Source organism: Bombus pascuorum, chromosome 2 (genome assembly GCF_905332965.1).
Source record: "Bombus pascuorum chromosome 2, iyBomPasc1.1, whole genome shotgun sequence".
NCBI classification, from domain to species: Eukaryota; Metazoa; Arthropoda; class Insecta; order Hymenoptera; family Apidae; genus Bombus; species Bombus pascuorum.
Genome location: NC_083489.1, coordinates 5,843,062 through 5,869,935, shown reverse-complemented (window position 1 = coordinate 5,869,935; position 26,874 = coordinate 5,843,062). Strand labels below are relative to the sequence as shown.

At 31.2% G+C, this 26,874-nt stretch overlaps 1 protein-coding gene and 1 long non-coding RNA gene across 5 annotated transcripts in view; one reads left to right on the top strand and one right to left on the bottom strand.

Annotated features, from left to right (window-relative positions):
• Positions 1-26,874, top strand: part of LOC132904702 (class A basic helix-loop-helix protein 15-like) — a 379,017-nt gene that overhangs the window by 118,480 nt on the left and 233,663 nt on the right. For 2 of the 4 annotated variants that reach the window (XM_060955412.1, XM_060955410.1), the window contains exons 1-2: positions 2,617-3,075; positions 20,549-20,654. The gene's annotated coding sequence lies outside the window, so the exon portion shown is untranslated. Of the gene's footprint in view, positions 1-2,616; positions 3,076-20,548; positions 20,655-26,874 lie in introns of those variants that run through there. The other 2 variants (XM_060955411.1, XM_060955413.1) reach the window with 2 other exon arrangements.
• LOC132904714 (uncharacterized) overlaps positions 1-26,874 on the bottom strand; it is a 285,247-nt gene that overhangs the window by 74,627 nt on the left and 183,746 nt on the right. The window lies entirely within an intron of this gene.

Genomic DNA, 26,874 nt, shown 5'->3' with positions numbered 1-26,874 from the left:
AGAAATTTCAAAGCAGAGCAAAGATTATATTTATGATACTTCTCGGAGATAAAAATTCCTCAATTACAGGATGAAATAAGTTACTGGCACAAAACGCTTAAAAGCATTCCAACGTCCAAAATCTTAATCTGAACGAAAGTAAAATATATGCACAGACTTTCGTGAGGAAAAAAGAAATTGATTCCTCGAGTCCATTTTATTCGCATAACTTTTTCAAGTGTAAACCTCGTATCGGTCCATTAAACGCGATGACCACGTAAAATGAAGCTTGTGATCGGTATATCTTCTCTGTCGGTTACTCTACTCTGTACACACGATTTAGGCAAACGATAAGAGGATTATCTGAGGGTATCACGTTGTCATTCGGCAGAATTAACGATGACGTCCCGCGTAAGTACCTTTCTCCGTGTATATCACCTTGTACACGTGTGCAGTGCACACTATGCGACGTGAAGTGCACGTGAATTTATACGTGCACGAGCACCTGTCTGTCGTTATCTCCTGCTTCTTTTACGCGTTACGAAAGGAAAATGATATTTTGTTTGTTGATATACATACATTGTTACGTGTACATTTATACTCGTGCCGTGCTTCTGGAACACTCGTTTGTAGATTTATTTGCCTGAAAGGCGATAAGAAAACCGTGTTTGTTCTCAGTTTTCAATTTTTGTTAGTTCCTCGAATTTTCAAATTTTCCTTTCCCATATTTGAACTTTCCCATATTTTATCATCTTGTACTTTTCACACGAGACGATATTACTCGTGAAATTATCTAATACGAAGATACAATGAATAGCAGCAGAAATAATCGTTCTCATCGATGATTTCAAAAACAACGTGCATCGATTATTCCCTATCGAAGACCACGTCCAGGCGAATTTTTGAAGTAAGTTGCGCGCGATAAATTACGGGACGCGCGTATAGACGAGTCAAATACGTGATCGAGCAGGCAGCCACGAACAGGCGCGTGTGGATCGATGCACGTGTATGGTTTCGGGCGATTAAATGGAAAGTAGCGAGGCAATCAGCAGGTAATGATCTTCGTTGGGTATCGTGGTTGCTGGCCTCTTCTTCTCGGTTGGCCGCGACCGTCTATGAAACCTAGGAATGACTAGGAGGCCGAAGCGACTGTACTTTCCGACTTTCCATTTTCCCGGCGAGCTCACCTTTTCCGGGCAAAATCTTTCTTTCCTGCAACTTCGGCCGATCCAACCACGTCCAAGTATTAACGAGGGAAAATTTATCACGTGCCTTTACGTGGCCGTGCTCCCGCCAAATAAGTACTTCCTCCTTCTGCCTCTGGAAGTCGCTCATTCTGAGAATCTCTCGAGAGACGATTGCCCTTGGAACGGTTTGTTCTTTGATGAGTTTCGTGAAAGGTCGATGAAATCGATTTTTGGGGTACATATGTGAATGATAGTTTCACATACATACTATCATCAGTTGATTATGAACATTTTTGCATTGCATAATATGTAAAAATATACGTATGGAATATTCAGGTTAAAGTATTTGTTACAATATTTAATAGTCGAAACAAATCTTTGCTTAGGTTCCACTTCTTTAATTGCATTCATAGATGTATGAAAATTTATTCGTAAAACCAACAAATTATGAAATTTTATAATTTTATAATTTTATAATTTTATAATTTTATAATTTTATAATTTTTAGACGCGCAGTCTAATCGTCAGATACAGAGAACGACTGGATAGAAAATCCATTATAAAGGAGAATTGAAAAAATCATAAATTAATAGAAGAATTTACAGTTGTAAATCACCACGTATCTCCGCAGAATAAATTTACTCAAAAAAAGAGGTTTCATATAAAAATATTGTTATTCTACCGGTTTTACTTACTCTTTTTTAGGAGAATCTGTGATCTGTTATTTTAGTAACACTTGTATTTTGATTAGATAACGGGCTTCCTCTCTTGAAAGATGTTCACGGTGTTTGTCATACCGGCACATTTGTGGTTCACTGGATTTATTGTAAATCGTGTTTTCGATAATACGCTACGCTTTGTACCAAAGTTTCATGAACATTTCGGTTCATTATTTCAAGGCAAGCTTTTCAACTAAAATTTCTGCTGACGCGTGAAACGTCAGACCTGCCCTGAACAAAACGAGCTGGAATGTTTACGAAACATGGGAACAATGCGCGAAATACTATTAAAAACGCAATCGAAATTTCGAGAACTATAAATACATTGTCGATCACGGATATTACGACACCTACATGTATTGAAAAATTCTAACAAATCTTACCCTATTTGGTACTTTACATCATAAGACACGTATGAGACGAATGAAATAACAGAATTGTAAGAAAATATTTAAATAAAAGCGACGAAAAGAATGCAATTTGCATTAAATATCAGCTACTATCTCCATACTTATCCTCCGGCAGTGTGTCTCATCTAAATATTGATTCGTACGATCATCGAAGGTCGTAAGCTTTGACTGATTTCACAACCTCGCTAAATCCTTTCCATCTACTATGAGTAAGCATAGATCATGGATAACATGATCTGGAAGTAAGTTTCGCGCGTAATCCGCGCGTGTCGCGTGAATCGGTTAACCAAAGAGTCAGAATCGCGAACGGGCGCGTCAAACGCGCGTGGAGAACGTCGTAGAGCAGCCATGCTCAAAACCGAGCGTCTACTCTCATTTTAAAAACAGAAGAGCAGAAAGAGAAAGGAACGATCGTGTCGCGAGCATAAATCGAAACAAATCGATAAATCGGAAGGATTAAAAGCAACAGGAGGTCTCTATAAACAGTGATCGATACGGTTGACGTTAAAGCGCGAGGTAACAGTGATCGAATCTTGGGAAACGAGGCGAGTAATCGTCGAGCGAATCGCGAGCAGTTCTAGAGGGAGGAAAAAGGAAGGAGAGCGAAAGGTGTGGGACGACGAAGCGGGGAAATGAAACCGATAAGGCGATTCGAGGCTAACCTTCGCGGCGGAGAAAGAGAAAAGTGAATTGGGGCAAAGGTCTCTGACATCGTGGCTGGCCGTGGGAGAGGAACAAGCTACGGAGAAGTGGTACGACCGGCTTCTAGAGGAGAGAGAGGTAACTGTTAAGATCGAAAGTGCTTTTACACGAAGACACCTGTTGGACGATCCTCGCGCCAAACGACCGTCGCTCCATCTCCCCGTTCGTGATTTCAGACCAGATGCTCTTCCATTTTTTATCCACCTCTGTTTGATCATTTCTTCGATCGGGAGAGATGGTTGATTTTTATTGATACACGGAATTTTGCAAAGTGTTGCGAATTTCGCAAGATTTGACGACGTTTTTAGAGAAACTCTGAGAGAATGTGATTTCGCCAGTAGTTTTGGATCTAGGAATGCAATAAAGTTAGAAATTTTGGAGATCGGAGCTTGAGCGTTTGACGAGGAATTTCCTTGGTAAATGTTTCAAATTTTAGGAATCGTTTCGAGTTTCTGAATTGAAAATCGTGTTAGGTTTAGCATAAAATCTGGCTCCTTTTTAGAAAAATTTCTGTTTCGTAACAGTACATTTTACTTATGGTTGTTGTACTGCAAATACAATATATAAGCGGATTTTTCCTTCATTTTAGTTGTTATTTATTTTATTTATGATAAATTGTATTATAAGTGTCGTACAGATGATATCGAAAATGTTAACTATGACGTGCACTGACGTATACATTTGTTTTACATCATAAATTTGCAAATTTAATGTGGGAAGTTTCACTTCATTCACTATATTTCATTTACAGATTATTATCTTTTTCACGAAAGATTTTTTTACGAAATTATAATGAAGTAAGAAACGTTTGTAAATCACTCAGATGCACGAAATTATTTAATTGGCTGTACCTTACAAACAGGAAGATTGAATTGTAAAGTTACGATACGTGTATAAGATCTGAGTACAAGTTAAGAAGAGATTGTTGAGTGTAATACATTTTATTATACTTAATCCTCTATAAGGTCATGAAACATAGAAGTATTTTTGTTATAGGGAGCTAAAACGATACATTTATCACATACATAAATTCATTGTATCAAAAAGGCCATAACAATTTTTCGTCGGACTTGATGGAAGTTGAAATTCATCTATTTAAAGAAAATTTCTTTCATACATTTTTCCAAGCTTGTAAAATATATTAAATTGCAGCTTTGGTGTTACAATTATTATTATATTACTTATATATTATATATTATATATATTATTATTATGTTACTTCATTTAGATAACATAACATTTGGAACATGTTTTTGTTCGAATACTTCACTCAAAAATTCTCAAAAAAGTAAGAATGTAGACAGAGGCGTCAGAAATTTTGGAATGATTTCTTAAATCCAGACGTCCTCAATTTCTGAAACCGGTCTATAATCGCAACCTGTTTTAGCAATTTTTAACATGCGAGGAAAGAAATTTCTAGAAGGTATAATGATACACCTTTGAATAAAAGTATGCCAGTTCCTTTATCAACACCGTGATAAATGGAATTATACTTTATAAAGACGTGCATTGCTTTAAAACTGAGTATTCGCATTATGATGTATACTTTTACTCGATGTTACGCTTACTTCCATTCACAAGCCAGAGAATATTTTTCAAAACAAATTAAAATATATATAATTTTTTCAAACGAGTCGCTTCGAACACGTATACTTTTAAGCTTAAAACATTCGATTATGACAAAAAATCACAAACTAAAGATTGTTTAACTCTTAACAGCATACATATAATACATACATATATCGATACATTTAAATAAGATAATATTATATGATTTTGTATTTTTTAATTGGTTGCTTATAGTGAGATTCTATGAATTTATTGAATCATTGTAACGAATTATTCTGTTGAAATCATCGATGGAATTTTACAATTTTTTGAGAAAGAAGTTTGTTTCAAGAATTGTGTTAAAAATCGTGACAGTTGTTAATTGGAACCTCTTCAATTATCTTTTATAAAAAAGAAATTAATATTAGAATATGATGGAACAGTGAAAAACTTGTTATAGTGTAAAATAAAGTTCTGGTTATTTTCCATAAATTATGTCATATATATTCCATAAATATATATTAATAATTAAAAATCCGTGGTAATTTTTGTATTGTATGGATATCAAACTTTTCCAAATCAAACCAAAATCAAACAATATTAATAATAATAACAGACATAGATTGTGATAATAGAAATGGTGATAAAAATGATAAAAAGAGCAATGTCTATTGATAGTGGATCTTCGTTTTTAAAATTTGAGTCATTAATTTGATATATCCGTATATACAACTCAATAATATTTCGAATTTAGTCTTTTTTTAAGCAACTACTTAATCCTACTATATTCACCGTGTACATTTTAATCATTGCCATTTAAAACACGTTGTTATCTCATCAAATGCATCATTAATACATAGAATCGAAGATGTTAGATATCTCGTTTGGATAGATAATAGTTCGAAGACATTATTTTACGCGCATTATCTCATACACAGACATTCCTTTGACGTATGTTTGCTGACTAATATCAATTTAAATACATAACGTTGACAGTTCATGTCGTATTGATAAATTTTTCTATAACAAATAATTAATTACACTGGTTTCCTTCTACATATCTTTGATACGTATGAAATTAATTCTTTAACAATAATGCTTTAATAATGAGTGTACGTGTTTATATTAGTAATGCACTAATGGTGGTTCTTAAAAGCAAAGAATATTTTTATTTAGAATTTTCCTATTATAAATTTTCTGACTAATTTTATATTTGTAGCTTTATTCTTTAGCCCAGGAAGATTTTAAACTTTAAATTGTAAAACATTTTAAAACTACTGGACGAAGTGACTCTTGCATTAGATCACAAACGATAAGCTTTACTTTAGTATATTAGAAAATTGTACTAAAAGTTGTGTAATAATCTTTAGAAAACAGAAATTACAAAATGCAAATATACGTAAGATGTAGGCAAAATATTAAAGAGAATTATTTTTCTGATTCCAAGCAGCGATCGTTAGGTTGCTTATTCGATGTATCATTAATTTTGCTAAAAGCAAAAATATTCAAGAAGCACCGGAGGAAATGTCAGACAAATTAAAAACACATCTATAAGATATTACTACAAATCGAAATTCTATTTCTGGAAAATTCAATCGAAGCAATTCATAATGTGGTATTAACTACGAATATCGAATTCACTTAGCCAAGAAATCTGAAATTAAGTTATTCAGCCATAATCGAGATGTTTCTTCGCGACTTTGACGTATGGAGACGACGAATTGTTGTATTTCAATCGAACCGGTTTCTTTAGCGAACCGAGAGACGAACAGCTATGGGAGTCATACGGTGGTCCATTGAAAAATACCATAATCCTAATAAAATAGTAAGAATAGCCAGCGTGAATTATTGTCGATAGATATGCGAGACGCATTCGTCGAAGGCGAACAAGACGATGTCCTTGAGGCAAAGAAAATCCAAAGAACTTGAATACGAATTCCTTAACCTCGTGTCTACAGCAAAGTATTAACCCTTTTTACCCTACGTGTGAGATAAAATCCATTTTTTTTGTTTTTTGTTTTATGAATATACAGGGTGTCTGAAAAAATAGGAATCAAACTTATACTACGTATTAATCAGATGAATTCATATAAATTTATGACCGAAAATGCTTCATTCGAGAGCTGCAAGTGTTCAACCTGTAAAAATTCTTTCAATTGAAAAATTGTTCACTTTGACAGTTAATTACATTGAGATTAGTGTCAGGTACTAAGCTTGTCTCTTTCAACACTATGAATGTTTCATAAAGGAAAGCAATCTTTTTTTTTACTATAATCTTACTTATTGATCGCGAAAGTTAAGAAACAGTAATTGTTAGGAATAGATTTATCGCCAATATATCACTAACGTATTGGTAAATTACTATAGCACAACAATGAATACATAGAATAACGTTTAAAGAAGCACAGGTAAATAAGTGTATAAATTCTAAATAACATAACATTATAGAGGATTAAATTCGATTCAAAATGATACATACGCTTGCATTGAGGATTATGTAAATTGATAGTTGAGCATATTGAGAAATGAATAACAGGGAAAATAAGAGAATCGGATTTTGTTCCAATCACTGAAGAGCTCAAGTTAAGGGTTATTGCAGCGATTGCGTACGTTAGGCAACAAATTATGGCGAATTAATATTACAAGACTCGTAAAATGGAGCAAGCGAGTTGCATTAGGTATATTAATGCTCTCCAGTTATAAATTATTTCGATTCTAACTAATAATACGTCAAAGAGGGAATTATGATGGATTTACATTTCGAGAGAGTATGATGTATAATTTATGGAGCAAAGTAATAAAATTTAATTTTGAGATTTAAAGTTACTAAAAAAGAAAGAAATTCTTTGCCCGTTACGTTCAACCTTTTTACATACAGAACAAATTCACACTGTAAATTAGTACATTTTTAAATAGATTCGTTATACAGATTCAAATTTTAATAGAGATTTGTAAATAAAATAAATAGACTCTTTTACATACATTGAACCTTTAGCAAAAATGCGTACATTAAATAGATTTTTAAACTTATTTATTTTTAATGTTGCTGTTATTTGTTTTAAATGTTGCTGAACGAATATGAATTATTTTTCTGAATATTGAATGAGCAAGGAAATATCATATTTACCACATTGTTTTCGTGTCATGTATAACAAATTAATTGAAATAAAGGTATTCTAATCCTGTAGAGGTATTCTAGGCCTCTGTCCTACAAAAATGTATTAAAATAAGTTAATGGACAAGATCAACATAATACTTCACAAAACGCAAATAAGATTCGTATCAGAATTCAATTATTCGGCAGTCTAAAAATATACCGATAATAAGGTTGTGTAGAAATAAGGCAGTTTTATAATCCTTGAAACTGAATTAATGCGAGGAAGTTGATTAATATCAGGCAATACATATGTATGTAGGTATTTCGTTGCAATTTTCCAAAGATACATGTAACGATATTATTTCATTGATTAATTAAAAAATACAGCATTGTGACGTAATTAGGGATGGTAGTTGGATGATATTTGTGTAAAAAATATGCAATAAATCAACTTTTTTATATATGTTACGTAAATTATTCTTGCGATTAAAAGTAACGTAATCGTTATTACGTCGTATGTTTCATTGAAAATCAAAATAAAATTATGATTACGAAAAATACAAGTGCGATGTTCCTTCAAATGATATTGATTAATGTCCTGATTTTATCATTATTCAAGAAATAATCATTTCTATAAAAATCAGTTATACACTGGAGTATTTCTATAATCTCCTAATTATAAGATTTGTATGTCCCGAATATAATGTTCAATTACGTAATGAGAATGCACGATCTAATATGTAACATCATCGCTTTTAGACTAATTGCGTTGAGTTAATTTAATTTATTAATATTCTTGAGTTTATTTTTAATCTTGCTCACCTACAACTCCTTTAAAGTATATTTTATAACAGTTGAAATAAACAAATAAATCTTAAAGATTATTAATTTACTTCGTTCCACCTTTATGTTACCATAGTCAAAGTCATAAAATTAATTGGCTTCGTCCACAAGTATGATAATCGAAGTAAATAACTAGAAACAAGTTGGTTGATTATCACACGTCTAATCTTAGAAATCTTATCTCGCCTATTGCCAATTATGTACATCTCCAGTGAATCGATATTATTAAATTTACAAATTAATAGTTTCTCGAACACGATTACTCTTATATGAAATTTAATCAAAAATGTATAACTTCGAGTGAATTTTTAGTGGTAATAAAATTTGTATAAATTTGTTCCCTATTATTAAAATATTTAAACAGACTTTTTTTATATTTCTTGAAACAAACGTGTATATTTGAATTACTTCTCGATGTTCTTCATAACGAAAGCTATAGAAATAATATATACTCGTAGCTTTAAAAAATTTACGTATGAATCGCTGTAGGATACTTTTGTAACAACCTGTAGCTTCGATACATTAGTATTGGCGTATCATGAAATCACAGCTAACGAGTAGCTCCGGCAGGTGTTCCCGGAAACATGTAAATAATGTTATTCAGAATGCAGTAAGAATGCACAGTTGCATAAGTGCTATTTCCCGATAGCGACGCTGAAAATATTCAATCCAGGCGATAATCGACCGAATTTACCTCAACGCTGAATTGTTACAATCGCAATAGATTCGCTACAGATATTTTGTTCGTTTAAACAAGCACATCCATAATTTCACATGGATTTCGGAGCACTTTAAAAATAAATAAGCAAAATTGCAATACTATGCAATATTGCGCAGCTTGCGTAATTTATTTCTTTTTCTTCTTGAGCATATGAAATCTTGATGGAGATTTATTTCGCCTTACCTTATTATCTTAGAAAAGAACAAATCACAAGTTTGTCCTTTAATTTATAAGATGCGTATTAAGATTGCAAGTTAAGTATAATATATATTGATTGTAAATTTAGTAAAATAATTATATGAATGTATATAATATAATAATAAATCTGTTTAGACAGTTTGTTGCTTTACATTTAGTTCGAGAGTGAGGGAAAGGCAGGGGGAGATTAGGATGGAATGATTAGAAGTTTTTGTGTAATTTCTTCTGTAACGAAAATCTTCCATTATAGGGTTAATTATACAATTAATTAAATATTTCATGTTTCTGCCTTTGCAAATGTAAACGTCTACATTACCAAAAATACTCGCACACTTTTAAGAATTGCGAAAGAAAGGATACTGAAACCCATTATTTCAACAGGTTTAATGATTCCAGCGTTAATTTAATAGTTTGTAAATTGTGCTAAATTTCATGATATTAGTGTTAAATTAATAGACAGTCGTTTTCCTTTGAAGTTGAGTCAAGCAAGTCAAACAGAATTTCGCAAAGATACCCTTACGTATTTGCACGAAATTATTGATTAACGATAAATTTGCAACGTTTCTTGGAATTCGTTTCACAAAATCCCCTGCAGCCAGTGTTTCAGACGATTCGCGTCGTTGTCGATGACCAGTGAACATTGTACAATAAATCCTAACGAAATCCCCGATGCGTGTGTAGCAAATGCGATAAATAACAGTTTTAGAAAGCATTATGGACATGGACGTTCGCCTAAGTTCTCGATTTCCATTCACTGCCCCCGCTTAATATTCCCTGCGAGGAGAGCTCGGATTATCGTTCATCTTTTTCCTTTTTTTTTCCATCCTCCACTCTCGGGTGGCCGATCTAAGGGGAGAGTTAAAAGACCGTACGATGTCCACTGAATATCCACGTTTATGCACGTTCGCGAATTTCCTTTCAGGAGGTACACGACACACCAAGATGTTTGCTTCCATGCACGTTTCTTGTTATACGTCGCCAAGATTCGTTGACCTTTGAAAGAACCGTCTTACGTTTTTAACCAAAAGCATGTAAAAGCAAATCGTTTATAGTTCGCGTTTGTTCGAAGATTTTGCTATGAATGCATCTTTTGCGGAAAACTTCAAGTTTATGTGTATATGTATATTTTTTTCTCTGTATCATAATATTTAATAAATTTAAATTTAAATTTATCGAAGTCTCCATGTTTCTAAAATTAATAATTTATCCGGCGTGGAATAATTTATTATTGTATATCATTGACTCAATTTTATTTATTATTGTTATTATATATTTTTTCCTTTACGTTATTTAAAAAGTTTAAATCCAGATTTATTTATTCAAATTTCAATATTTATTATATTGAGAAATTCTCCAGTTTGATACATTGAACAATTTATCTTGATGAAATTATATCAATTAAAATTTTATCAATTTATTAATTCATATTTTCGATCATTCTTATTTTCTCTTCTCTTTCTGTAACAAATGAAGTTGTAACAAATGAAGGCTGGGAAGATTTTTTAACTGTTGAATAAATATAATCATTTCTTTCGAGAAAATGGATTAAAAGAAACTGTACGTAATTAATTTTTACAAGTGTCGGATATTTGCTAAAAGGAAGATTAAAGCGGAAAGAAGTTTATTTTATATACATACTATGCTTGTTGGTTTGAATGACTTAAAAACTACATAGTGTGGTGAAAACATTACGTGGTAAAAATATCATGTGTTATTATTTAAGTATTTTTGAGGATAATCTGCAGGGAGTAATAAAAATTATTTTTTTTTATGAAAATGCTTTTGCAAGTTCTTCTGCAGTTATCGCAAATATTGTTTTGTACTCTTTTTTGAAATATTACGATAATGTTATTTCATGCAGCTTTATCGTTCTTATAAATTATTCTTTCTATCTTTTCTTCGATGGTTATTTTAGCAACACTGTCTAAATTTTGCTTTTTTTTTTTTTTTTTTTTTTTTTTAAGTATTTAAGGTCATATGCACCTTTCAAGATTATTAGTGGTCCCAGTGACAGTATAATGGTCATATAGTGGGACAAGCACTTATCTATAGTAAGTAGTAAAATCCAGTATCCTTCAGCAAGGCTAGGGCCTTTTGGCAAAAGACTCCTTTTTTTAGCGAGTTTAACGAATTTTGTAATTCGTGTTATGCTCTTTTCATACTGTACTTAGAGACAGGTATTTAGGATGTGATTGATGTGTTCTGTATGTCGCAAGTATCACAAATTTTTATTTATTTTAAGTACTACTTGCTTAAGTACTATTTTATTCTCCTCCTAAGAAGATAATTAAATGTTTTTGTGAAAACTTTAATATTCCTTGGTATATGAGTTGACAATGATGTGTACAATATTATTTTCTCGAAATGTAGATGCACAAAATTTCATCAGGTCATGCTACAAATAGTTTTGTCTCTTATTTTGCTTCCTGAATTCCGAAAGCAAGATTAAACAGTAAATATTGAAAATAGTTATTTAATGCTTAGAAACATTATAAATAGATTATTAGTACAAAATGATCAATAGTAGTAATAGTGCTTAATTGTGTTTTATGACAACAGTGTTTAACCGCAGGTAGCAAAAGCAATATTATATAGAATAAAGCGATCCAATTGAAAATTATTACGTGATCCACATTATTTTACACATTTACCATTAGCGTAAAAAAATTCGTTCATTCGTTCTGGTAACATTGGAATACTTTAAAAGATACGATACGATGAAACGTTCCAAAGCAATATAGTGAAATATTTTTGGTAAAAAATCTTAACAATCAAAATCTGAATGTTTTGAAAAGAAATTTAAGAACGCAAATAATATTTTTAAGAAGTATAAACATAGTTCTAACTAAACATAGTTCTACAAGATAATAGATAATACATCATACGATAGGAAATACGATAAACTTTTTATGTTCTAAGGTTAAATATGTATAATAAACACGTTAATTGCGAATTTAATTATTCTCACGGTTTATCGTGTTTTATTCTATTGAATTAACTTGCATCTACAAGCGAACGTTTTTTGTAATTAGCTTTACGAATCGGTTTCGTTATGCACAAACAGAGTATCAGTCTTAAAGGATTGTTGACCTTGTTATCGCTCCAACACCTGTATAATTAACGATGCAATCTACGTACTTATCTGGCATGTAGTTAAAACAAGAAAGCACATTACGAATTGACGAAACGATAGATATGCAGGTTTTATCAGAAGTTAACATGCCCACAAAATTGAGCAAGCTTATTATACAGTCAGACCGTTTGCATTAAGTCTTTACAATCCCTTTTCCTTATCTTCGAAAGCTTGTATTTAAACTTGTATTTCCTACTTTCGGTTTATCGTTCGATAAATAGTTTTTCTATGCAAAGACTGTATCAAAATTCAAATATTACATAATCAACAAGCACGAGCTACGAAATTTTTTATCACTACGTTTTATTATCGAAGACACTAAAAATGCATGCAAATAAAGTTAAAAGCTTTCAAAGGTATCATGTTTTTTTTTAAATATTTTAACGATCTATAAGAAGTTTTTATTAATCCTTTTATTTTTTAAACGAAACTCTTGGATTCTGAATATTTTTCTGTAAAAGTCTGCTGTAGTTGTTGGTTAATCATATAATCAAAATTTTGAAATGCAGAATTAAATCAATTGCAATTGTACAATGCTATTTTTCTTCGATATAAACCTGTATGCAATTTATAAAGATTATGACAAAATTATTATTTATTAATATTCTTCAATTATTTCTCCATCATATGGTTACTTTCTCGTGTCAAAGAAGTACAATTATAAGGAGGACGCATAAAAATCAATAAGAAAGCACGTGAGTATATACTTATTTTTGCTCTTGTAACTCTAAAAGGAGATTTCTTTCGGATAACTGTCACATTATTTCTATATTAATAATCGTTAATGGCTGGCTTGAGGTGGGTGTCGTAAATTAGACAATATGAATGCACCACATATACTTAATGACTATCATTATCTGCAAACAGAACAGTATGAAAGAGTACCCGCCTGCGGGGAGCCTGGTTGCATTCGATTCAAACCCTTGACCAAATCGATTTTGGGTCGCGATACCCGCATGGAATTCTCTGTTTGATTACGTTCTGACGCTCGTTTGTTTGCTTATTTCTGGAATAACATACACGAAGTTGATTAAATAACAGAACGATGGAGGCAGTGTCAATTAATTGGGCAATAAGCAATGAGTTATAGCTTATGCGACATAAATTTCAGTGGGTATCGCATCAATAAGAATAATACGCACGATAGTAGTGAATTTCATAATAATTGATCATCAGGTTATTATATATATAATCGATGAAGTGTATAAATTTCAATTAATAATAATGATACAGGAGATCGTAGAAAAAAGAGTTGGTTCTTGTTTATGAGAGAGATGTGTATTTTATACATATTGAAATTTCTTATTTAATTATAAAAAATTGTAAATATGAAAGATTAATGGTTGATATGGAAGTTTATCTTAAATTGATTATCCAAAGTCCTGTACTCCTTATAATATTTAATGTAAGTAATACAATTTTCTATCTAAATTACATCTCTTTAATTATATTCGTAAAAATATAGATACCGACATTTAGCGATGACGATCTCGTGTCATCGTGATGTTAAATTTTATGCTCGTTCGAAAACGCGTTTTAATACGATTTAAAAGGGAAATTAAGAAAAGAGTGGGGAAAAAAGGCAACTTTCGATCGACTGAAGAATTCCGCGAACCGTAGCCGGCCGATTTCACGCAGTGGCATTTAGGAAATGCAAATTCCCCGGCCTGACATTTCGCTCGGTCTCGCGCAGCGTCACGTTAAACTGTAAGTCGCTTCTTGACGGCTACGAATCGCTTACCTGCGGCTAAATAGAAGGGAAACGATCCCTGAACTTCCTGTCGGCTCCGCTATCTTGTCAATCAACTGTGAATCAATTTTTCTAACATTTCAGGAGGCACGTTTCACGCGCGATGATTGGATCAATCGTTTCGACGTTACCTAACCAATTCAGAGATTGAAAACGCTGTTTTCAATTTTGTATGTTAAGCACGAAATAATCGATGGAAGAATGATTATACGAAGATGTTGAAAAAACGAATTGATTTTTAGAGGGGAAATTAATGTCTTCTGTTCGATCTTATACCTTGAGAGTAATGTGAAAGGCAATTTCGTATCATTAGATTATTTATGAATTATCGAACCAAATTTACTTGAAAATGCACGTAGAATGCAGTAAGTAAACGTAGTTAGGACGAAACTGGTGAATCAGCGATCTTTGCTTTCTCATATTATTTGCGGAAAACTAAAAATAATATAAACTCGCCACTATGCGCTATTGAAACATTTTTAATGATTTAAATTTTCCCTGAATAATATGAAATTGTATTGACTATTTGTTTAACTTGTGATCTTATTGAAACTTCACTTATTAGTGTATGTTACTACGTGTTATATTGATAATTTGTTAATATCTTCTATTTATTCTCTTCAATATATTATTATAGAAATAATATAGATATTCTGTCCATTGTTAAAAAATAGGGAAAATAACTAAAACACCATCTGTGTATATTATTCACAACCATTTAGTTATTATGAATATCATTTTTAATCATTTCTAAAGGTTTCCTATCTTTCGTACAATCTCATCCAATCAACGTAAATCTAATTATGTTAATAAACAGAATATTTCTGCATGATATAACAAAATATTTTTTAAATAAAGAAATAATTATTACATCGAGAAACATTATTTATAATATTTACAATTCAGTGTGTCAACGGTTCGCAATTTGTATTATTTATCCAATTATTACAGCTCGATTATTATCAACCAAGTGTGGCGATAAAAATAATGTGTATGTTACTATCAAATTCATGAAGTCTTTAAATAGATGAAAGCTTATTAATACCGAAGTCGATCAACGAAATGCTGGATAGTATCTATTATTACTGCTACTAATATTTCTAGTTGTACCGTTCGAAGTTTAAAATGTGACTCAAAATTAATATATTCGTAGTTTCCATTGCTAATTTGGGACATTTTTATTGCCACAAAGTATTTTAAAATTAAGTTTTTCTCAATGCTTAATCCGAATAATTTTCGACACAATGTGTATATTTCCATAAAAAAAACATAGAAATATTTCTTAATTGATGTATAATTTTTACAATAATGGTCACAGGTATCCAACAAACCCTAGTATAATTGCATAACGCAGTTTTTAGATAAAAATTTGTTATCTTCGCAGAAGAAAATATACAACTTACCGAAGTACATAAATATTTTATTACATGGAAAAAAACATATTACGTATTTTACTATCCCTTTACTATTCCAGATATCATAATTCTACGATTCAAAGACTAATTAAAATTTCCTACAAATTAATTCCATATCTACATTAAAGAATATAATCTGACCTAATTAAACTTTTTATAAAGCTTCCAAGGCTTGATCTAAGTTATTTAACTATGTCTATACTTTTGCTAAATAAATATACATATATACCTAATCAATAAACTCTTCAAACTACATTTATATTAAAAATCTATTATTTCTCATAGAGAAGTACCACTATAGTTTGTCGTGACAGCTTCACAATAATTAAAAAAGTCGATAATAAGGATGATTAAGAGAACGTCAGCATCTAACTGAGCAAAACGAAAAATTTGTAACGCTGTAAGGTAAATTTCGGGAACGTTAAGGAGGTTATAGCTGCTAAGATAATTTCGATGATGGAAGACACGTGAGGAACAGTTGCATCCTCAAATTACCAATAATGATTGCCTTCCACCCGATAACTTTATTCAAGCCTGTTATTACAGACAATTTTTTCGACACAAGCGATTCCGTATGAAGATTTAGTTTTGTTCATTTACGAACGATGCGCGTATGAAATATTCGTTTCGAATTCAAAATAATTGCAAAATTGATCGTAGTCGATAAGATCGAAATTTAAAAGGCGTCTCGAAATGAACATCGAGTTTATTTCGTTTGAATTAAAAGGAAGTATGCTCATGAAACTCGAGGAAAGAAAACGAGTGGCAGATATTAACGAATATCAATGACGATTTCGGAAAAATAATTATTGAAAAATCTACTAAGCCTTGCGTATCTTAATATGAATATAATTTCGACATTTTTGTTTCGGTGATAATAATAAGATTTCCTTTTAGGTGTATGACACGGAATTATATTGAAATTGAAATCTGCATGATAATTTTACACTTTGATATTTATCTTATTGGTTTTATCTTATAAAGAGACGATTTTGAAAGAACATGCAAAATTTCTTGGTATTCAATTTGAACGCATTATTTTTCTTGCCCGTTTTTCTTCAGTTTATTAATCTATAAATTGCGAATTGTATCGAGTAAATTAATTTGATTTCGTAAATGGAAGTAGATATGAAATTGACTTTAATAATATTAATAGAAATGAGTATTGTTATATATTGTTAATAGAAATGAATAATCTTATGATATTTGTACATCTTGTTAAAACACAAGTTTTGAAAACCTCGAACAAAATACAAGAAAAAACAAGGAGAGGAAAGTTTTAAGCGTTAAAAAAATACGCAATTATTAGAGATATTCAACGATAAGAATGTAATTTACAAAATGTTCTCAATTATACAACAGAAGCAATTGATAAAATATTCAACGTTAAAAATACAACTGGTATAAGTGATTCTTTTCATACAATAAAATAAAGAATGTTAATTTGGATTTTCGTTTTCGTCTGTGAAAATATACAGGAATATATTATCTTATCTCTCTTTCGAATATTATCTTTCTCGTTCAATCTGTTGTTCGTGTGTATTTAACATTTGTACTTTTTAACATAACAAAACTTTATAAAAATCCATCTTTAAATATGTATATCACAATAATACGAAACAGTAATATTGTTTATTTGCTTATATTATTTGATTTGCAGTTCCTAAGTACTTAAATACTATCCTTGTGAAGTAATGAGATTCATTATCGTGCTAACATGATTTGAAATCAATTGAAGGTCAAGATAGTAGACAGCAATTATGTTTAGCTGCTTAAACGAATCATCAAGTAATTTTCTTCAATGACCGAACTAAGTGGGATAAGTAACAAGGTTTTATACTATGCATATAAATGTGTTTCCTCGACTTTATCATATTCCGCTATTCTTTCCAAACGATCACTAAAAATTGAGTTATTTGCGATACTACTCTGTACGTTCTTGAATTTGTTCCAAATTTTATCAGCATAATTATAATAACCGTTTTGCGGTTATAATATCAATAAAATTTCAAACAAATCTACATGTATAATATATTCAACATATCCATAGCAATTTTCTATGGTAAATAAATTCAAATACTTTCATGAATCACTATATTTACTATTATTATATCGTACGTGAACAGATTTTACGTCTACATTGAAATATTCCTGCTGTTATTCTTCTACTACTTATTTTCCACTTGATTATTTTACATTCAAGTAAACTTTCAGCTTTAAAATATCTAACTTACATCATCAAATTCACTTCACCCTATACTTATAGTGTTATTTTTCATCAATATTTTTCCATTTGTGCCAAACAAATTGGATGTTTTATCTGCTTTATTACCTATTATTTACTAACTTTTATCATTCATACTTTTTCCATGCCAGATTATCTGCAAATTGAGGAATATCGCGAAAGTAAGTATCTTCTCTTTTTAATCTACCCATCACTTACTCACGTGCGTATTCATGTTATCCGTACTATCGCTATTCTTTACCATCGATAATATTGTACCGTCTCCATTCAACAATTGACACGTTATACGCGTAACGTACATATAAATTACTTCTGATCGAAGACTATCGCGGATGGTTAGTCAATTTACAGTCACGCCCTGGATACACATACCATTAGGATTGAGTGGAATTAACATACACGTACATGTTTGCCTACGCGGAATCACGCGACGGAATACACCTCGTAGACTTTTGCCGACCTCAATAACGTGACGTCCTATTAGCGGTTCGATCGCGCGGTTCGACTAATTGCGTCAGACGTGAAATTAATTAATCATTACCAACCGGAAGGTAATCGCGATTTATCACCAGCACCATCAATTTGTTTTGCTACAGACGAGATGCAGACTGGACACGCGACGCGATTCTGCTCTATATTTTTATTTCTGTACGAGGTCTCTAAGATATTTATATGATACTTTTGTCAAATCTTACGACGATTACTAATTTTCCATGGATGATAATATTGGTGACTAGTAAAGTGCGAATTTCTATGCATTTGTGAAAAATGTTTGGACACCAAAACGAATAGAATATACGTAATATGCAGAAATTAGGGGTGTGCTGGAACCATAAAATATCGGGAACCCGACCCGATCCGTCCCAAGTATCCCCTAATTCGAGATTGTTGGGATTCTCGAGAATTATAAAATTATATAGTATACTATAATATTTTATAATAAAATATCATATCTGTCGCATATTTCGTTATTACTTTTGCTCCATATTCTAGTCAGTATAATTTTAAAATTCTCGTGAATCCCGCGAGTCTTGGGAATCCCGACTTAGTCGAGAATCTTGAAACTCCCGGGAATCCCAACAATCTCTAGTTATAAGATACTTATGAGGTAAAAATTGGCTAGCCGATCTGATCCGATATTTTTGGGATCTTGCACACTTCTGTGTAAAAGTGAACCATTTTCTAAGGTGAAAATATCATTATTTTACCTAATAGGATTATATTGGTTAAAAAAACAAAAAATGCACGATACACTATGAACTTTACACGCTAGAAGAATTTTAGAAAGTGTTTGAATTAATTGTAAACACGAGGTTTATTATTTATTTGAAATCCATACTGAAGTTTAGAAATTCAGGGGAAAGCTTAGGAAAGTCCACCATGACTTTTATAATATAACAGGTATTTATTATAGTATGCGATTAAAGTATTATATACCCATAAAACTAAATCTAGATTGAACCATGTAAAAGAAAACTATGTACGCATCGAATATACATATAAGGAAAATGTACATATTTTTTCGGTATACAGTAGTTTCTATATCTTGAGATTGTATTGTTGTTTTTTAATTCTGTGTATTCATGTGTCTGTTTAAGATTAATGGAGAATCGCATACTCATTACTCATTCTTGCAATAATTTCTTGTAAACGGACTAAGTAACGAACGCTAAGTCATAATAAATAGTCTTGAAAAAAGTTATGCAAGTCATACGGATTAGTAAGTCTGTGATCTTGACACTTACAATGAGATTCTTTGTAGCAAAATTAGCAGTACCGCTAATGAAAACGAAGGATTGTTTCAGGAAAATTAACGTTTATTTATCTGTACAATTTCATAGTGGAATATCTATTATATTTTCACAAATAAAACATTATTAAATACAAATTGTCAATTAACGTTTAAATTATTTAAGCGATGTTGGAATATTTAGATATTATTAATATTAGTAATTCCAGATAGAATAATAAGAACAAATAAAACAAAAATTTCACTGAATACTATTTTACGCATTTCATTCTAGAAGAAATTCTTAATATGCGTACTAGGCGATCAAATTATCTAATTGCGGGGTGAATGACTCGTTGAATCGTTGAATTCTGAAACAAAACACGTCCGCGTGTGCGTTTAAGCTCGCTTCGAGCACGTTTAGTACGTGTCCGCAATATTAACATTTTTTCCTTGAAATTCCCCGGGAACACCTGAATTATCATTTTTCAAGAAAACTAGACGTCAATTTGTCGGGCTACGTTTTCTTAGAAAGCAAACTTTTCTCACATCTCGCATCAGGTAATAAACTTCGCGTTTAACAAGTCACTTTTCAATTTTAAGTAGATTCGTCACTCGTGTACATCCGCCGTAGTCTTCGTCACTTTAAATTACTCAATGCAAAACATTTTTAGAGTTTGATATTTTTTATAATAAATTGAATAATCATCAATTTATTATAAAATACGCGTATTATTTCTTGCATCGTAAAACATTAGGACATTATACCGCAGATATTTAGAATTAAAAGTTAGTTATACGTCGAAACTTAGAATAATTTCTAATGTAATATATAATGTTTCTAAATATAAAAAGAATTTTCTGTTGAACAGAATCAGTAAACTTGTACCAGTTGGACTGTCGCACAACTTTATTATCAGACATATTTTGACAAGTGGATTTAAATTATGGAAGATCGGGACCTGCATTGATAAATGGGTAAGTAAGATCCTACAAAACTTCTATCATTTTTTACTAATTGATTAAACAGTATGCGTGGTTTATTATTATTAATAATACAAATATCTCAGTTTTTTCTTGATTAATGCGTTATTCGTTTCTTTGATCTTATTAAATATATTACCAAAAATCTGGGAACAAGACAAGAACATTTTGAATACCGCGACTTCATCTCAATATATTGACTTTACTATATACGTTGCATAAATTGAAAATTGAAAAGATATAAAGTACGTAAGGAAGCTATAATAATAGTAATAAACATAGATAAGTTTGTAAATCAGACAGTATTATATAAATCTCATTTTTGTAAATTAAACATATACTCACTTTTCATTTCTCACTCTCACATACGTTTTATCATATTCATATCATATTTGAAGTTTTTTTTATTAGAATTTTCTTAATTAATTTGTCTGGCATTTACATTACCATCCATAAATACTTGATGTAACTTGATTAAAAGGTTGATACTTTTGTCATATGTCGATTTGTTATATCTTGTTATGCAGCTGTGACAATAAATACACTCTGATAAGTTTCAACGGAATATATCAGCATCATTCATGATTGACACTTGACAAAATCTCTATAAATTTTTAGATCAACTATTGTCTTCATTAACATCTCCAAACTGTATATACATATTTACCAGAGATAAAACCAAAGACTAAAATTAAATTAAGGACTTTCGTTTGAAGTATATTCTATATATTTTCAATCATAATTTGGAAATGTCCAAATTTTTACGGATGCACTGTAGTGTATGCATATCATTTACCATCACACTATTACTACCACCAAGACATAGATCCAAGTCATCTTCGTACAAAACCTACTTACTACCCTTATCATTCATCCCTCTGTACGCGTCGTAAAGACAAGTATGATCATAGTCGTTACTATTTTAACGAGGTCCAGACGACACTTAACTTATGCATTCTCGTCACATGCGCCTCAGCAAATAGGTATGTAGGTGATAGAAACTTTTTTTCCACGTGCAACACGCCCGTGCTGACTCACTTCGAGTATGCATCGAGTCGAGAAATCGACTCTGCATCCTGATCGGAACACGATTTCCGTGAAACCGTTGATTTCACCGTTGCGCCAAAATGCTTCCGTTTTCGTTGACAACCTTTTAACACTCCGATGATAATCCACACCAATGGTCATAATTAACAGAAATAATAAAACTTGTGTACATTATACGAACCTTTCAGAAACGAAAGTCGAGGATTGGACTTTGTCTCAATTTCACTATTTAGACATACGATTAGCGTGCAATTTTTATCAAATGACAAATAATTTATTTTTATAAATTTATAATTTTACTTGTCGTAAAGAAGAGTTACAGAGAATTGTAAATTTCAAGATAGATTTTAATTTGTGCAGTAGAACTGTTGTTTGTATAAACTGTATTTATTTGAACGATATTTTAGTTAGTATCTAGTTCAATGAATGAACTTACTGAATATACTTATAATATCTGAATTTATGAATTTCTACTGTATGAAAAATCGTAGTTCTTAATTATATTTATAAAAGTGTGAAGTTGTATAAGTATCCTCCTTCGAATTTCTATTTACATCGAAATATATCGAAAATCATAATCATAAAATTTAAAGTAAGAACATCTAAAAGTCGGTATTAAATCTCCTTCGTTATCAATCTTTCTTGCCATTTTTCGAAAAATGTTGTCGATAACAGGTCGTCGTTAGTAGTAAAAGCAGCTGGCTGATAAAGCGTTAATATTTCAATACGTAATCAATTGTATGAAATTTTCACGCCGATTAATCGTGTCGTCCCTGTAGCACGATCAAACGCGACTCGCGACAACTTAATGGAACGATAAGCTAGCGGTTAGAGAAAGCTGAGCTTGATAAATTCGAACGTTATTCGAGTTCAGGTCTTGATAAATTCGACCATGATAATCGTGACGGAGAACGATGGTCTCGAATGAATTTAATTTTCTGTTAGATGTCGTTTCTGTTCATTCTATATGAATGTGGTTCTTGGTGAGATAAAAAAATAAAGTAAAAAGGATTTTATTCTGCTGATTTCGATGCTTTTGTGCGATGCTTTTGTCGAGTAATTGCGATATATTCCGATTTACAACTTTCCTTTTTTTCTCATTCTTTTTTTTTTAGATTTATTACAGGTAAATTTCACAATTGTATTAATACGATTAATGGTATTTTTCAAGTTACAAGTTACGAATCAGAAATTGATAAATTCTATCGTATAGTAGTAATAATTTTGCTAAATTTATAAATTTAACTAATAAATTTCACAAATTGTCCTATTTGATATAAAATTCTAAAATGAAATTTCACATGAATAACCTATGACTTACTTAATTGCTTAATTATGCAAAGAGAGTTCAAGGGGATTGATAACTATACCGATTTGTATAAATCTAAATGATTAGTCTGAAACAAATGAAATGGATTTACATAGTATTAGAAAGACAGCAGAATGCTTATACAGAAATTTTCTTAACGTTGAATTTTTCTGTTGCAGAATTTTTATTTCACCAATTTTCGCTTTCTTTTAGAATACACATACAAAATTATATCAATATTCTGACTATTCACGATGAATATTCAAGAACCGCTACTATTTTTATTACAAATCCTGTTAATATTTGATGAGCACGTATTAAAGGATGATATTGAACCGTAAAATCGAAACTCTGAAGAAACGACATTTCACACGCATCAACTTAATATTTTTAAAAGTAGCCATAATTTTATATAATCTTGCCACGAGTATTATATTGGCTGATTAATAATATTGAAAACTGCTAATTTAATCGATGCATTTGCCTTATCCTCGTATAAAATCTATTAAAGTTACATGTTTAAACTCTAGCATTTCGTTTCATACATAATAATCACATGGTCTTTTTTCAAGCATCCTTGAAATGTTACAGACACTCGATTCAGTCGATCAATCGAAACTTTCTTAAATATGCTTAAAATACAACGTTTCGAATAAGTTGAAATCACGTTCGTTTCACAGTCATCATTCTCCGTCAGGTTTATCGTTGTCGAATTTATCAATCTCGAAAACAACATGTATCCGTTTTTTGTTCTTCGCGAGACTTATTTCTTATTGCAACGAAGCGATGCATTTTGGCATATCTTCGGTGCTTTAATGTATTGAAGTACACAGAGTGTTTCAGGATGAGAGTTAACAATTCAGAAAGTACTTTGGAATATTTGTTGCAAAATAAAATTTGTTCTAAATAACGTTGTTCTTTTATCAATTGTATAGCTTATATTTTTTAATTAAAATTACATTATATAATGTTAGTAACGTAGAAATGTATATATATAGGGAATGCATCATGCAACCGATGACTACTAACGAAACAACTGATAAGGGAATATTTCTTGAATAGGAAAAGTAGAACAACAGAATTCTGTTCCATATTTCAAATTTGTTTTATTATGTAGTTTCAGTTTCGTTTCTAATAATTGTAAGAATAATTATACGGCGCTCTATATGATAATCATACAACAATAATTTCATCAAGTTTAGAATTTACATTTCTATTCAAGAAACTCATTGTAAGAAACATTAACTATCTATGCTGGAACAACATGCTGTATTCTTTAATGCTGAACATGGAGTCTCTATCATCTGTGAAATATAAATACAACTAATTGTAAAAAAATTTAAAGAAAACTAACTAAAAAGGCTAAAGTTTAAACAACTTCAACGAATTTTTCTCTCAACTTATCATACATCTATACCGATAGATATACATATATATGTGTATGATTAATCGTGGCAAAACCTTTCCACCGTATATAAAATAATTCCATTTCATTAATATTGCCAATGTAGACGTAACAACGAGTAAATACTTTTTCATAGAGTATCCGACGATATAATTCTGTACCAATGACCAATAAAATCTATAAATACCAAAGCTCTTTCTTTAAAATAAGACAAGTAAAAAAGAAACGAAGAACATTCTGAGAAGATTTATCGCAATAAGATTAATGTATAATATAAATAACCACAGTTGCTGAAATTCGAAAAATAACTAGTTCTAGTATAACACGTTATTTTTTAAGAGTGTTTTATAGTCTGTCAAAAAGTTCACATCTATCTTGAAGTATTCTGGGTGTTTATCCTTGTGATTAATCGAATATTGCGATCGTTCGAAGTTTGTTGGATTTTGCACGTGGTGTACCAACTAAGTAGAAAACTAGCTATTTAGCTCGAAGGACCAGCCACTAATATGGGAAATAATTTCCGGCACGATTGCTAAGGGCAAAGAATAATACATAAACTAGCGAAAACGTGATTTAATTCGAGACAACAACCAACTATTGGCTAAGACAGGTGACGACTACAAGTGTCGACTTTGTGACGAGTAACGACTAAGGAGGACAACTAGCAACTAAGGATGGCGATTGACAACTAACTACTTGTTTCTAAGAGACAACCAATTTTACAGCATCCCGTTCCAGTAAATCTGTAGCGAAACATACCCCTGGGGGGAAAATAAAGAGATTAGTCGCTGGTTTGGCAACAGGGTAATCTCGCCAGGTCAAAGGTCACCAGAAGATTTTTTGGGATATGACCTTATGCCACTTTTCTAGCAAGGAAACGAACAATGATCTCTAAAGAGACGAATTTTTACCAAGTGCTGCATATGGGACGCATACTAAAATGTATAAGATGCTTCGCTGTGTCATAAAGTCATCGCGTTGCATTCTTTAACACTGAGTATTAAATAAGAGTGAAAAAAGTGGAAAAGATGTTTTTGATTATATAAAGTCATCGTTCGACGCAGTAGTCTTGAAGAAGAGAAAAAAAAATATTTCTCTTTTATATGTCATGTAACATCGTATGTAAATAACGTTAATGTCCATCGATTCACTTTCTCTCTTACCTCCCTCGATCTTCGGATCGCATGACACACAGGAACAGTGAACGAGCATTCGTTGAAAGGAGATTGTCCCGTGGCCGATCTATCGATCGATAGATCTCTGCGGGTTGACCGACAGGCCGATTGAAAACCGGTGAAAGTTGCCTGTGGTTCTCTGTATTCTGCTTCCATTGCCATCGATTCCGTTCATTTCTTTGCTTGACCGCGTGTTAGTGCGATTACAAAACCGCGAGCTTTTCTTCCCGTTGTCTGCCGATCAATTTTTCCTTCACTTCTCATTCTCAGCTCTAGTTTTTAAATAAAATTAGCTGCTTGATAAAATTATGTAAATATTTCTCCATGTTATATCGATTTTCTTTAAACGTGGCTGTTACATCGTAGCGACTCCCTATTATCGGACTACAAATGTTTCTGCACTTTGGAGAAAATTAAAGGGCCAATGATCTATAGGACGCATATAATGTGCAAAAATATATAACATGTTCAAGGTAGAATATTTATTATAATATTTAGTAGATGAGATAAACTTACAAAATAAGAATCCATAAATATCCATAGTCTAGTTGTTATTTTTATTTTCGTGCCAATAACATTTCATAAAAGAGATAAGGCTCTTTTAAATTGATCGTGGTTTCTATAGTAGTAGGCAGATTGTAAATGCTTATGCAAAATCAAATTTTATGCATATATCTTAAGAAATAGAACCTAAGCAGAAATTTTACTCGCCCACTAGAATTATAATGATTACTATGGATATCTTCTGCATACTATGTATATCTTGGATATTCTTGCATCTTTCAAATTTGCATAAATGCATAAACATTTACAGCCGAATAATAGGAAATTTATGTTGCGAATAAATTAAATGTTTTAGTACGCGTAAAAAATACATTATACATATAGTTGACAAAAAAATTGAAATCACTTATTCCATTGTATCTATACAGAATCTCGTAAATTATTAACTTCGTTATTAATTCGACGTCATTGCTATGGATACTAATAATTCTAAAATGATAATTTTCTTTAGCTGGATATATTTTTTACGAAAATGTTCCTATAATAGAATTGAATGAAATTTCATTTGTTAGAAAAATTCTATAAAAATTCTATTGACAAATACGAAAATAAATGGAAAATAAAATTTTTAAATTATAGAAGGAGTAATTGCTTTCTAAAGAATCTTCTAATAGTGTGACTTGTAGAATTTTTTTCTATCGAGTTTCGTTGTTTATTAGAGTCGAATTAAAAATTAAAGAAAATTTCATTCTTCTACATTCCTTAACCATTTCC